General features: G+C 51.4%; 1 protein-coding gene across 4 annotated transcripts in view; it reads right to left on the reverse strand.

The window, feature by feature from the left end:
• CNTN4 (contactin 4) overlaps positions 1-11,782 on the reverse strand; it is a 783,747-nt gene extending 771,965 nt beyond the window's left edge. For 2 of the 4 annotated variants that reach the window (XM_081073440.1, XM_081073435.1), the window contains exon 1: positions 11,080-11,253. The gene's annotated coding sequence lies outside the window, so the exon portion shown is untranslated. Of the gene's footprint in view, positions 1-11,079; positions 11,254-11,724 lie in introns of those variants that run through there. The other 2 variants (XM_081073436.1, XM_081073438.1) reach the window with 2 other exon arrangements.
• Positions 11,783-12,157: the final 375 nt, after the last annotated feature.

Genomic DNA, 12,157 nt, shown 5'->3' on the forward strand with positions numbered 1-12,157 from the left:
CTATCGATGGACAATCTGTCCTATTATTTTCAGATATAAGGAAAACAGCCCCGCCACCCCCTTCAGTTACTCAGCCCAGGTAATTCCAGTGGCTGGGGTGGTGGAATCCACCCATGTAACGAGTTTCGTAGCTCTTCCTAACACCTACAAGCCTAACGATTTCTACCACCCTTCCCATGGAAAGTGTGTGCTTTAGGCCTTCCAGGAATACTCGGTCTGGTTGGCAGTGGAAGAACCCCTGAGAACCCGTAGTACAAAGAGCATCTTGAGAATAAACTAATGGGGAGAACATGGGGCATTAATGATTAGAATTTCCAAAACAAAGCCCCAGCTTAGATTCCATAAAATGCAAGGATGGAGGTCTGCCAAGGAATTAAGATTCATACGTGAATCAGCTTGGTAGATAGCAAGGGGCAAAATGTAAATCACAATGGAAAACTACATAAGTTCTTACTGTATGTGTGAGAAATAGAGAAAGAAATATAAAAGTAATTGAGACACCTAAGTCATGAGGTTAAATGACTAACTATAAACAAAACAATATGCGATACAAGTATTATTTGAATTCCGTAAACTCACACACAAGGAAGAAGTGGAGAAACATTCAAAAGAAACTTACTGCGTTCTGAACACATAGGAAGCAAAATAGCATTAACCTGCTTCAGTTCAAACATGTAAAAGTCTTTCATTATGCATGTTAACAATACAGCAGTCATTACTGTGAAGCCCGCTAAGTTCTGAAATTCAAAGTACCCATAAAGACACTGCTATTCTCCAGAGTAAACAGAACTTCGTTTCCCAGTACTGTCAGTATTACAAATAAGACCAAAAAAAGTGTAAATCTTTTTAAAAATTTCAGTCACATTGGACTGAGAGCAACTCGACACATTTTTACATTTCTGCTGTCACACGTCCTCATTTCCTTTTGCAGCATGGCAAAACGGGCTCCAGCTGAAGTAGAAAGAATAGAAATGAGAATCTATTCAGTATTCCCTTCTTTTTAATAAGTAAGATTCGTGATCATAGCCAAAACCACTTCCCCAAAATGAAATCTCAAATAGTGGTAATCGCCTCTCAGTTCTGACACTAATCGCCTCTCTGTCTAACGGTCAGCCATCAAACGAGGCACCGAGGAAATGCTACCTTGATGTTTCCATAAGGCCAAGGCAGATCACGTCGTCTACCCACGATGAAGACACGGGAGCAAACACGAGTCACTTCACGGGGTATTTTAAAAGCACGGCATTCCGGGTGTGTAAATTATAACTTCCACATATTTCATCAACAACATAGGTATCGTATGGACTAAATTATCAAAAGAATAAGATCCTAATGATAAACTCAGTTATTTTAGGAATGGTATAATTATGTGTCGAGCTACGTGTATACATACTTAACTCATTTCAGTCTTCACACCCCTACAAGAATGTCCCCACGATACGCATCAGAAACACGAAGCTGAGAGAGGTTAAATAACTTGATCTCATCTCACAGATACACAAGTCGTGGGGCCAGAATCTGAGTCATCACAGCTCTCTGGAACCAAGTCAGGAACCGGCTTTCTTTTATCGTACATCACATAAAACAGTGACTTCCATCTGCAGCTTGAATCCCAACCTAAAACATGGAATTCATTATTTGGGGGAGTGCATTATATTATGTTCCTTCTCTTAAGAGTGAACCCTCATATGTTGATTTAAGGAGCTACATTATAAGAAAATTATTAAAATTTGTAAAAGCTCATTAATTCAGAAGAACGAAAGACTGCTGCTTTGAATAACAGTAATGTTTTCTAAAAAGTATTCATTTTAGTTACAGCCCACAATATAAACTACAATTTACTTGTAAATTGCTACCAACAAAAGGATCGAGTAGAGTTAATAGAACTATGAATTCCCAATAACCCACATTACTCAATGGGCGCACACACACACACACACACACACACACACCTTAACAGTATCTACAATTGTGTACATGACTCCAATTCTGACCATTAGCTTCACCAAACAAAAAAAAAGAGGGGACATACTAGTAATTTTAAGTTCGATGCTAGCAACTGGTGGATGAGAACTTGCAGTGGGCTAACGAAAACACAAAGGAACTTCATACAGGAAAGAAAGACCCCAGACTCAGAGCGCAGACTTCCGAATGAAGATTCCTGTCCTGCAGGTGAGAGAGCCAATCGTCCACAACTGTCACACACGGAAAGCTTCACAAACGCGACTCTGCCGCAAATCATGTCAGAGAGACGTGTGACAATGTTATCGGAGCAGGTGTTTTCTATTTCTCCTGTATGACAGTCACACTTTACCTCTTCGAACTTCTATCAGGAAGCAGGGAGAGGAGAAACTGAGGACAGTGAAGATAGATGTAAAACACCCACGCTACTATTCTCTCACCAAAAGGGGGAGGGGCACCCTTCAGAGCTTCATTCAGAATCTATTCAAACTTTTAAATGCAGTTTGAATGGTTGTATATTTGACTTTTCACAGTGAGAAATAGCAAATCACCAAAGCCAGGAACACACGTGTATGAGCCCCTAAAAGGCAGCACAGAGAGGACGGGCCTCACGCAGTGTACATGGGGTCCCGTCACAGCCTATAGTACCGTTTCCTCAACTATGAAAGCACGGCTGTGTACTAAGAGAGCCTGGCAGAGGGCTGACGCGGCCTCCCCTCTCCACAGGTGCTCCTGGCATCTGCGCGAGGTGGGCGTGGTCCCACTCACCTCACAGGTGCGAAAACCTGCCCTGGGAAACGTTACGGGCTTGCTCACGGTCACGGTCATGCAGCTGGAAGAGGCGGAACAAGTCCAGGTCTGTGGGAATCAAAGCCCACATTCTTGTCTAAACGCCTATCCTACATCAAGAAGGAAATCACATCTGGTTACCTGTGCCAGGGGATAGTAATAGATCTGACATTATAAAACACTTGGTAGGTTAATGACAAACCTCTACCTACAGTTACTTAATTCCAAGAATTCGACGTAACCATGTTTGTACTATAATTTTCTGGGGATCAGAAATGTGACTCACGTAAACATTATCTCTTTAAGGATGTCATTCACCTAATTAAACACAGTAAAATTGTGCTTGGGCCCCCGATTCATTGGCTAATCTGCATGGAGTCTAGAATCAATAGCTAGATAATACCTAATCAAATGAGTCACTGAAGACAAAAATATTCATATTCGTCCTTGAGAGTTGAAGTGCTGTCCTAATGCAGATGACAATACAAATCTGTACAACACAAATGATGGTCGGATACCCCCAATCAAGCCTATAAAACATTTGGGGAGTTGAGTCATGTCATTTTTTTTGTCTGGTTGTCTTCTCCAAACTGGGGCCATCTCAGCACAAGCACACTGGTAACACCTGTCCTCACCGGACATTTCCAGGACAAGCCTAAAAGACAAGGGAGACATGAACTATTATGGTTTTTATTTCTACAATTGCGCAGGGTACAGAGTAACATTACCCACAGAAGCTCAGCACGAAGGTAGAGAGAGCATCTTACTATGGTGGCCACGAAGGACATTTGTATGCATTTTTTAAAAGACTCAGGATCATTCTGGAATCAGCAATGCTCCTATCCCCTGAGCCATGTTTTCTCATGAAGTAAATTCCCTTCCCGGAAACGCATCTCTTCTGTTTCATTAACAGTGAAAAATATGTATTTTTAGGGTTATGAGCTGAAACTGACTCTGCCAGCAAATGGAAAAAATTTTCTCTTGCCAAACCATGAAAACTGTTGATTCTGGTCTTTTTAAAAGCCAGAAAAATAAAACCTTGTCTAAAAAGGAACTAATCTTGCAGCCAAGTCCTGCTTTTTCAAGTTTTAAACACCAAAAAAATCTTTCTCAAATATTTCCTATCACTCTCCCTGACTTGTTGGTTCCGTATCAGAAACCCCTGGTGATACCAGTAATGCTCCATGAACGTGTGTTTTCTGGTATTTTTGGTGCCTACCATATTTTAGGCAAGAGATACTCTAGTATCAATAACATCAACCCATTGAACACCCGTGAGCCGATCGCTCGCTGGGGTTTAGGCCATGTACCAAGTGCTCTGCAGAAACACAGTCTCCCCATACTTCCAATGCCTTCAGGTACGGCCCGACCTGACAAATGCACCCATCGGCAAACTAAGTGATTCACCATGTCTGTTAATGATCTGAACAACCCTGCAAAATGCACACGTTCCCACTGTACAACTGAGACACTGAGACCAAGACAAGGGGCAACTGGCTACCACCCACCATCACACAGCCAGTGCAATGTGCACTGAGGACCGTAAGGCTTCTGCTCCAACCGGATTCCAAACTCTTACCCACTGTCCCCAGGACCTCACATGGTACTGAGTGACACGTGAAGTAAGTGTGACAATGCAGCAGCAGGCAGGGCAATAGTCTTGTCCCAATCTTCCCAGAACTTTCCTGGTTTTAACACTGAACGTGCAGCGTCCTGGGAACCCATCAGTCTTGGGAAAACCAGGAAGACTGGTCACCTCCGCAGTAGGTATTTTAGCAGTGACATGGAAAAAATATATATGTAACAGGAGCACAAACAGAGAAGGGAGCCATTCTTTATGCCTCAGTGGTATTGAAAGAGGCTTCAAGGAGTGACATTTGAGTAGAGCATGACATTTGTGCAAACTATAATAAACATGGTGGAGAAAGACGGCAAGAATAGGCCAGCCAGAGAGACACTGTAAATAAAGGCTTAGGAAGACATCACCTGACAGGCCTGAGAAGGGGGTGCAATGGGAGAAAGAGAACATTACCTGGGAGGGGCCAGAGGCCATCTCCTGAGGGAATTCAGTGCATGGGCAGGGCTTCCTTCCACTTCCATTCTCAGCTCTACAAGGAGAAAAGACTGAAGAAACGGGAGCTCTGGCTGCATCATTTAGTGATGAGTATGTGTCTGGGTGGCCTCAAGCAGCGTAAGAGGACCACAATTCTCTCCTCTCACTGGCTTTCATTCTCAACCAACACGCAGTGACCCAGGAAGCAGATGGAGGCTCCTCTCTGGTGGCAAGAGGCTGGGTCAGTGTCCTCCTGCTTCTGTGTCCCTGTTCATAGCTGCTGGCTCAGGGACGGGCCCTGAGCCCACCTGGAGCCACCGAGGGACAGCAAGCATCTGACACCCCTGGTGGCTGCTGGGGACAGGAAGCCAGGGCTCTTCCTCAGGTAGGAAACGGAGTCCCACCCAGGCCAAGCACTAAGAACGGGACAGCACCAGGCAGTGGGATGGCACTGAGCGCTGGAAGGAAAGGAGTTATTGGGCCGGGAAAAGCCTGGGAGAAACCTGAAACACACATTCCTAAGCAAAGGAGGCCAGTCGGAAAAGGTGGGCTGCACACCGTGAGATTCCAACCAGACGCCGAAGTGGACAGGGCAGAACTATGGAGGCAATAAAAGGATCAGGACTTTCCGGGGATGAAGGGAGGAGAGACGCCAGGTGGAGCACGGAGGTGGGGAGAGTGCTCTGTGTGATGCTGCAGGATGGGCACTGGTCCAAACCCATAGGAGACGCGACCCCCCACCCCAGCGTGATCGCTATGGCAACCTCCGGACTCCTGGCGATGGCCACGCAACCGGTGAGTGACGCTGGCGTTGGGGAGGTGGGCCTGTGGGGACTCGGGGGTGTAGGGAAATCTCAGTACCCCCTCTCAATCTTATTGTAAAACTGAAATGCTCTAAAAAACAAAGCCTTAAAGAACAGAATGGGATAGTAACAGAGGCCCCACTAAGAGGAAGAAAGGGAATACATACTTTGGCAAATAACATTTAGACTCTCCTGTTTGCAAAGCTAGAGGGAGGGAAGTAGGGACTCAGCTGGTCACCACATACTCGCTCACTGGAAACAGCTCACAGACCGAAGGCACCAAGTCTGCCTTCCTTTCCTCCTGGGCATCCGTGGGGCTCCACTTCTCAGCTTCCCTTGCAGAGGGAATGGCCACGTAGAATGAGGGCAGAAGCCATGATCACCACGCCCAGCCCTCCTGTGACTCATCAGGATGCTTCTCTCCTCACACCCCATCCACCTTGTCTGAACAGGGCTCTGGGGGCGCAGGACAGGACAAAGCCACAGACGGTAGGAACCTGAGTCCCCCACTGACACCATGGAAAGCCACTCCATCAGGAACAATGCCGTGAGCACTGGACAACTGCACATGACCACGAAGTATAAAGCTACTGGGCGTCACTGGAAACTGACAGCTTACCTGTCACAGCAGCTGGTGACCTCTGCACAAGGCCCTGGGGGACACGGCTCAGGGGGAGTCTGCAACCATGGCAGTAAGCAGGTCTGCACCCGCATCCCTCTACACCCTTAAAATGATGGGGGGGAGCTTACACACACACACACACACACACACACACACACACACACGCGCGGGTGAACAGCATAAATGGCAGGGATGCGAGACAAGCGGGAGGGAGGGAAATTTAGAAACTGGAATCACAGCAGATTTCTTAGGACAAGAGTTCAGGGAACGTGAGGAGGAAACGAACGGGGGCTTTTGAGGAAGAGGTCAGTGAGAAGTGGACAGTATGTCTGCACGTGCCATTGACTGATTGTGGCCATGCCACAAGAACATACTGAACAATAGGAAGGAAGGACTCTGTAACTCTGGACCACAAACTGTCGTGGCACAAAGCACTGCCCCTACCCACCACCTCACGTCTCCACTGCAGCCATGGGGAAGCCAAAGTCTGACAGGCATTTCTGTAAAAGACAAATATGCAGGACGGTGAGCTGAGGCAGCCTCTCTAGTGTCAGGTGGACAGGACAACAGGGCGAGCTGTCATTTCGTTCAGAGGACGCTGGGATTCTAGATTGGAGGCCCCGATGATCATGCAGGAAATCTGACAATGTTTAGCAGAGCTGGGAGTACAAGAGGAGGGTATGTTGGTGAAGAGCAGAAGGAAGGTTAGGACAGGATATTTCAGCTGCAAACTTACCAGAAAGGACATTTGCTTAGGCCAAGGAACGAACAGGAATTTAGGTCACTTGCTGCAGCATGAAAGTGGGAGCCCGGGACTCCCACAGTGAGAGCTGAAGAGAAAGGTCACAGGAGGGCCCAGCCCCGCACTATTTGCTCATCAGAAGTGCAAAGCCTCGCAGTGGGGGTCTTCCTGGAAATACCTACCTGATCCTGCTGGCTGTTCCCCATAAACCTGAATCACACTGCAGTCGATTTCAGATTGAAGGCAATGTTTTTTCTTCTTTGGGATTTTTAAGTTCTCTTTCAACTTTTTTATATAAGACCAAAAGAAAAGACGGTCTGACGGCTATAATCAGGTAAGTACTGAAGCCAGAACAACAACAAAAAAATAATACAGTGAAGCTAAGAAAATCAGTTCTGGAGCCTACGACCCTGGTTCTAATCCCAGCTCTGCCACTTACTGGCTGTGATGAGCAAGTGACTCAATTTCTCTCAGCCTGGTTTTCCTCATACAACAGAGTTAGCATCTTTCCAGCAGGACAAAGTGCTTAGAAAAGTACCTAAGAAACAGTGAGCGCTGTGTCTGTGGCTCTTTTCTTTTTTTCTATATTTGTCCCAGTGTTTCTGGTTGAGGGAAGTTAAGAGGAGTGCTGTTCATAGAACGTGAAGGAAACACCACACACAGCCATAGAATGTTGCAAAGTGCTGGCTGTGCCTCCAACCCCCTTTCTCCTTTCTGGAAACACAGACAGATGAGATTTCCCAGCCTCCCTCTGAGTAAGACTCACCCACCTACAGCCAATGGAGGGAAAGCAAACATGATATGTAGGCCTTCGGGTCTCCTCCCCGTGGCTTGATGGGGATGAAAGTGGGGACCCTGCTGAAGATGGCAGGGAAGGGCTGAAGGTGGGGTGGGTGTCTGAATATCATCCTGGACGGGCACTGCCAGGATCACCCCTTCTGGGACTTTACATGAATGAGAAATCAATTTAATCTGCATCTGACCCAGTTCACTTTTTCGATTCACTTGCTGTAGCTGTAGCTGTTAGCCCACCCCGTTGAGTACAGCCAAGCTCTGTTCAGACGCTCCCATGTTTAATCCCTACCACGATGCCCTGAAATAGACGTCATCCCAAGTGTACGGCTAAGGATTTGAAGACTCACAGGCGCCACAGGACCACCTTGCCCAATGTCGGAGGCCACGCCCAGGTGCAGGCCGATCTGCTCCCTGGCTCCCCAGCCACACAACAGGGCCACAGGGAGACTGGGCGTCCCTTCCTAGCTCACTGCCTCCTCCAATTCTCACTTCCTGACTGCTGGAACCTCACCGTGTAAATTAAAACTTCGTGTTTTTCTGTCTGTGCAGCCCACGTGGGAGATCCAAGAGAGCCCTAGCTCACATCCATTTCTTACGCCTCATCCCATCCACACAAGTCCAGGAATGGGAAGTGAGCGCTGTTGGCCCGGGTTTCAGACATGCAGGTTCCTAGCTGCGTTGCAACTGGCTACAGTATCTGGGATGATGAATGGCAGGGCTAGAGATATGCAGAGAAAGGTAAAAACTCCTAAGCCATCAGCCATCTGCAAAATGGACACGTGGCGGCTGTGTAAACCAATCCAGTGGAACACAGAAAAACACTATTAGAACTTCTGTTTCATAACATTTGCTTTATTTATCCTTTAGTTTCTTCCTGCATATATTTTACAACATTAAGAAGTCTAACAACATATCAGTATATACATATAATACATAAATAAATTTTAGTGATACGTGGTCCAATTTTCTTCTGATAGTATATAATAAACAAAAATATGAAGACCAAGTCTAGGTAATAAATCCGGTCTCCTTCACCGCTTAGAACGCTGTACACTGGAAAATGGAAACAACAAAACTCTCCACATCTGTGTACACAGCCATCTCCCAGCTCATCATGTGAAATAGCTTAATTCAATTAAAATCATACAAAAGCATGCTTCAGATATAAAGGGACTGAAATTGATGTATGTCGATGTCTTTGAATATAACAAAGCAGAATCCAACAAGTGAAAACCATTATTAGACAAACTTGGCAGAAAAGTCACAACTACAAGGGGGACTCTTCTGCTGGGAAGCTTAATTATTCAGGTCACCTTTCGTTTTGAAGACCTTTCAGAAGAAAATTTCTAGCCAATAGAGTCAGTGTGTAGAGAGAAGAAAAGGAAAGAGAGAGAAAAGTAGGATGACTTTAAAAATCCAACATTATTTGAAAGGCTTGTTCCCTATTCAACTGCTCACCACCCACCAACATGAAACTGACTCCCTGAGACAGGCCCCCAGTTAAAGGAACTGACAAGAGGTTTGTAAAGGCTGCAGATAAGCAACTCTGCCTGATGACACTTCCACTTGGCGCTGAGCTGCCCCCTTAAACAACAACAGGTCACTTCCCCCAGAGTCATGGCCCCTGATTGGAGCAGGCCACTGTCCCCACGTTTGCAGCTCCCTCGTGGGACATGGACTGAAAAACGCGGAGCTTCATCATCGTCCCTGCTCATCCATCTGAGGCCGTGGGAGCCAGTGGGAAGAAAAAAAATCAACTGCATTTTATAAGATGGCAAAAAGAATGCTCCTGTGGGACTTGCTGATCTTCCACTCCCACGACCCGCTGTGGAGATGCACGCAAATCTCCACAGGAGCCAAGACGAGGAATAAAGTTATGGGTGAAATGTGAATTTTCTCAGATGCCATGAAAACCACCCCTGAATGCCTGCCTCCATGGCACAGTGCTGTTTTTCACCCACTTGGGGAGAGACAAACTTGCTCTTCTGCCCGCCTGGAAATGTCACCGCGTGGACGCCCTGCGTGGAAACCTGCCGTGTACATGCTCCTTCCCCCTTCCGTAACGGATGTCAACCATAAACCTCAATGGGCACAACAAAGGCACGTCCCCAATTGTCATTGCAAATGTCCAAACAAACCAGCCGGGGAACTACCGCTTGAAACAGCCACTCCCCTCGCGGCCAACTGCAGGAGCTTCCCGAGAAGTGACAGGACCTGTGCTTCTGACGAGCACTTCCCGCCCCTTGTTGATTCCAGTAGGAAAACTAGAGAAAGTCCCCAGGATTCCTCCTCCCAGGAACCCCGTCGTGCAAACCGACCCCCACTGCGCCCCGCACGCAGCCGCCTCCCCCCAGGGGACACGTCAGCCGGCCGGCCCCACGCCCTCCGCCAGGCCCCCCGCCGAGTCTGCAGACCCCGCCAGCCAGCGGCCTCCAGCGGCTCCCGCGGTCGTGCGAAGTCGCCTCCGCGCGCGGGCTCCACTGGGCCGCACGCGGGTCCAGGCACCTGACGCCCGGCGCCCACGTCGTGCGCCCGTCCCTCCACACCACTCAGTCATAAAAGTGACACCAAGCACAAAGGGGACACGCACGCGGGGTCCGCGCCCTGAGCTCCAGGAGCGCGACTGGCTCCGCGTCTGCGGGGAGCCTGGCGCATCCGCGGGGGTCCGGGTCCGGAGAGCAGACCAGGCGGCCTCTGCCTCAGCAGGGAAACGGCGAAGGCCGGAGTGGCTGCGAATGGCCCGCACCCCCGCGGGCTGCCCGTAGAGCCGGGGTGCGCGGGGGCCGGCGGCGGACGGGGACCAGGTGCGTGTGGCCCGCGCTGCAGCCCCGCGCGGCGCCCCCAGATCCGCCTCTGCCCCGACACCGCCGCTTCGCTACAGCCCCGCGCCCCGCGTCCCAAGTCCCTGGGACCCGCAGCCCAAGTTCGCCGTCCCCTCGCCGGCGGCGCCGGGGGCCGACCTCGGCGGGGACCGAGGAACCTGCGCCCCCGGCGCGGGCGCGCAGAGCGGAGCAGCCGGACCGGTCGGGGCGCTGATCCGGGGGTCCCCGCCGCAGCACCGGCTCCGCGCTCCCGGTTTCGCGGCTGCCTCGCAGCCAAACAAACTTATTTCCCGACTGACGGGGAGCAGAGGGGTCGCCGCGGGGTGACAGCGGCGGCGCCCGGGCCCTACCTCCTCCCGGCGCGGGTGGCCCGCAGCCCCGGCCCCGCCGGCGGGAGAGGGAGCCCGGGGAGCCCCCGTCCAGCCGCCGCCCCCGAGGACCCCGCGCTGTCGGCGCCCGAGAGCCGGGCCGGCGGCTGGCGCCGCACTCACCTCCGCACCTGCGCGGCGCGGCACAGTCCGAGGCCCCGCGGCCCGGCGAACGCGTCCTACTCGCGGCCAATCCGGGGTTGCACCCGGTGCTCCGTGTGGGGCCGCGTCCCTCCTTCCCCGCGCTCGCGGCGGCTCGGAAAACCCGGCGCCGCGGCTCCGCCGCCCGCTCGGCCTGGGGGAGGGGCGCGGGGGGAGGGGAGGCGGGGAGCGGGGAGGGGAGGGGAGGGGCGCGGCGGGCTGAGCATGCTCCGTGCGCGGGGCCGGGAGGCGTGCGACCCGCGCTCACCTGCCGCCCTGCGGGGAGGCGGCCCCCGGCCCCGCGCGCTAAGCCGGGGAGGGCGCCTCGCCTGCGCCCGGGCACCCGAAGGCCCAGCCGCTCCCCGGGCCGGCGTGCAGATGTGCTGCTTAGCGACGGAGGAGAAGCCGGAGCCAGGCCGCCTTCCTCGGCAGCCCGCGTATCGGGGCGCAGGGAGCGCGACCTGCCCGCGTCCCCCAACCTCCGGCCTCCCGGAGACACGGAAGTCCGGGGTGTTTCAGGCGTCCTGGCCGAGGAAACCACCACGTCTGATTCGGGGCTGCGATCTGCAGAACCCAGGGGAGTGAGGGGTGGGGGGCGACGCGGGACTTGGGGAATGTTTTCCCTACCTGTCCTTAGGCGCGGCCACTGGCCAGACAGGCAGCGTCGCCGGCCTGGGGTCCCGTCCTCCCGGCGGGGGCGGGAGGAAACGCTTTACAGTGAGCGCGAGGATCTATGTGCTCTGCGTGGGGACTATTGAAAGCTTTGTTATTCAAAAGCATGTGCTTCCGACAGTGACGTCTCCGTGGTCACCGTACTGTAGGGATCTGTTTTTCCGCAGAAATGGCTCTCGGCACCCCAACTCCAAACCTCAGGTAACCGCGGACACGGACACCAGTGCCCCCGCCCAGCCCCCCACCAACCCGGTGCCGCGCGTCACTAAGCAGCCTCTCGCAGGGAGAACCCCCCGGAGCTTTGCTGGACCCCGTCCGCCTGTGCAGCGATCCGCTGTGTGCAGCTCCAGACACAGCCTCCTCCCGTTCACACCCCCACGAAAACCTA

The sequence above is a fragment of the Rhinolophus hipposideros genome (genome assembly GCF_964194185.1).
Source record: "Rhinolophus hipposideros genome assembly, chromosome: 14".
In the NCBI taxonomy this organism is placed as follows: Eukaryota; Metazoa; Chordata; class Mammalia; order Chiroptera; family Rhinolophidae; genus Rhinolophus; species Rhinolophus hipposideros.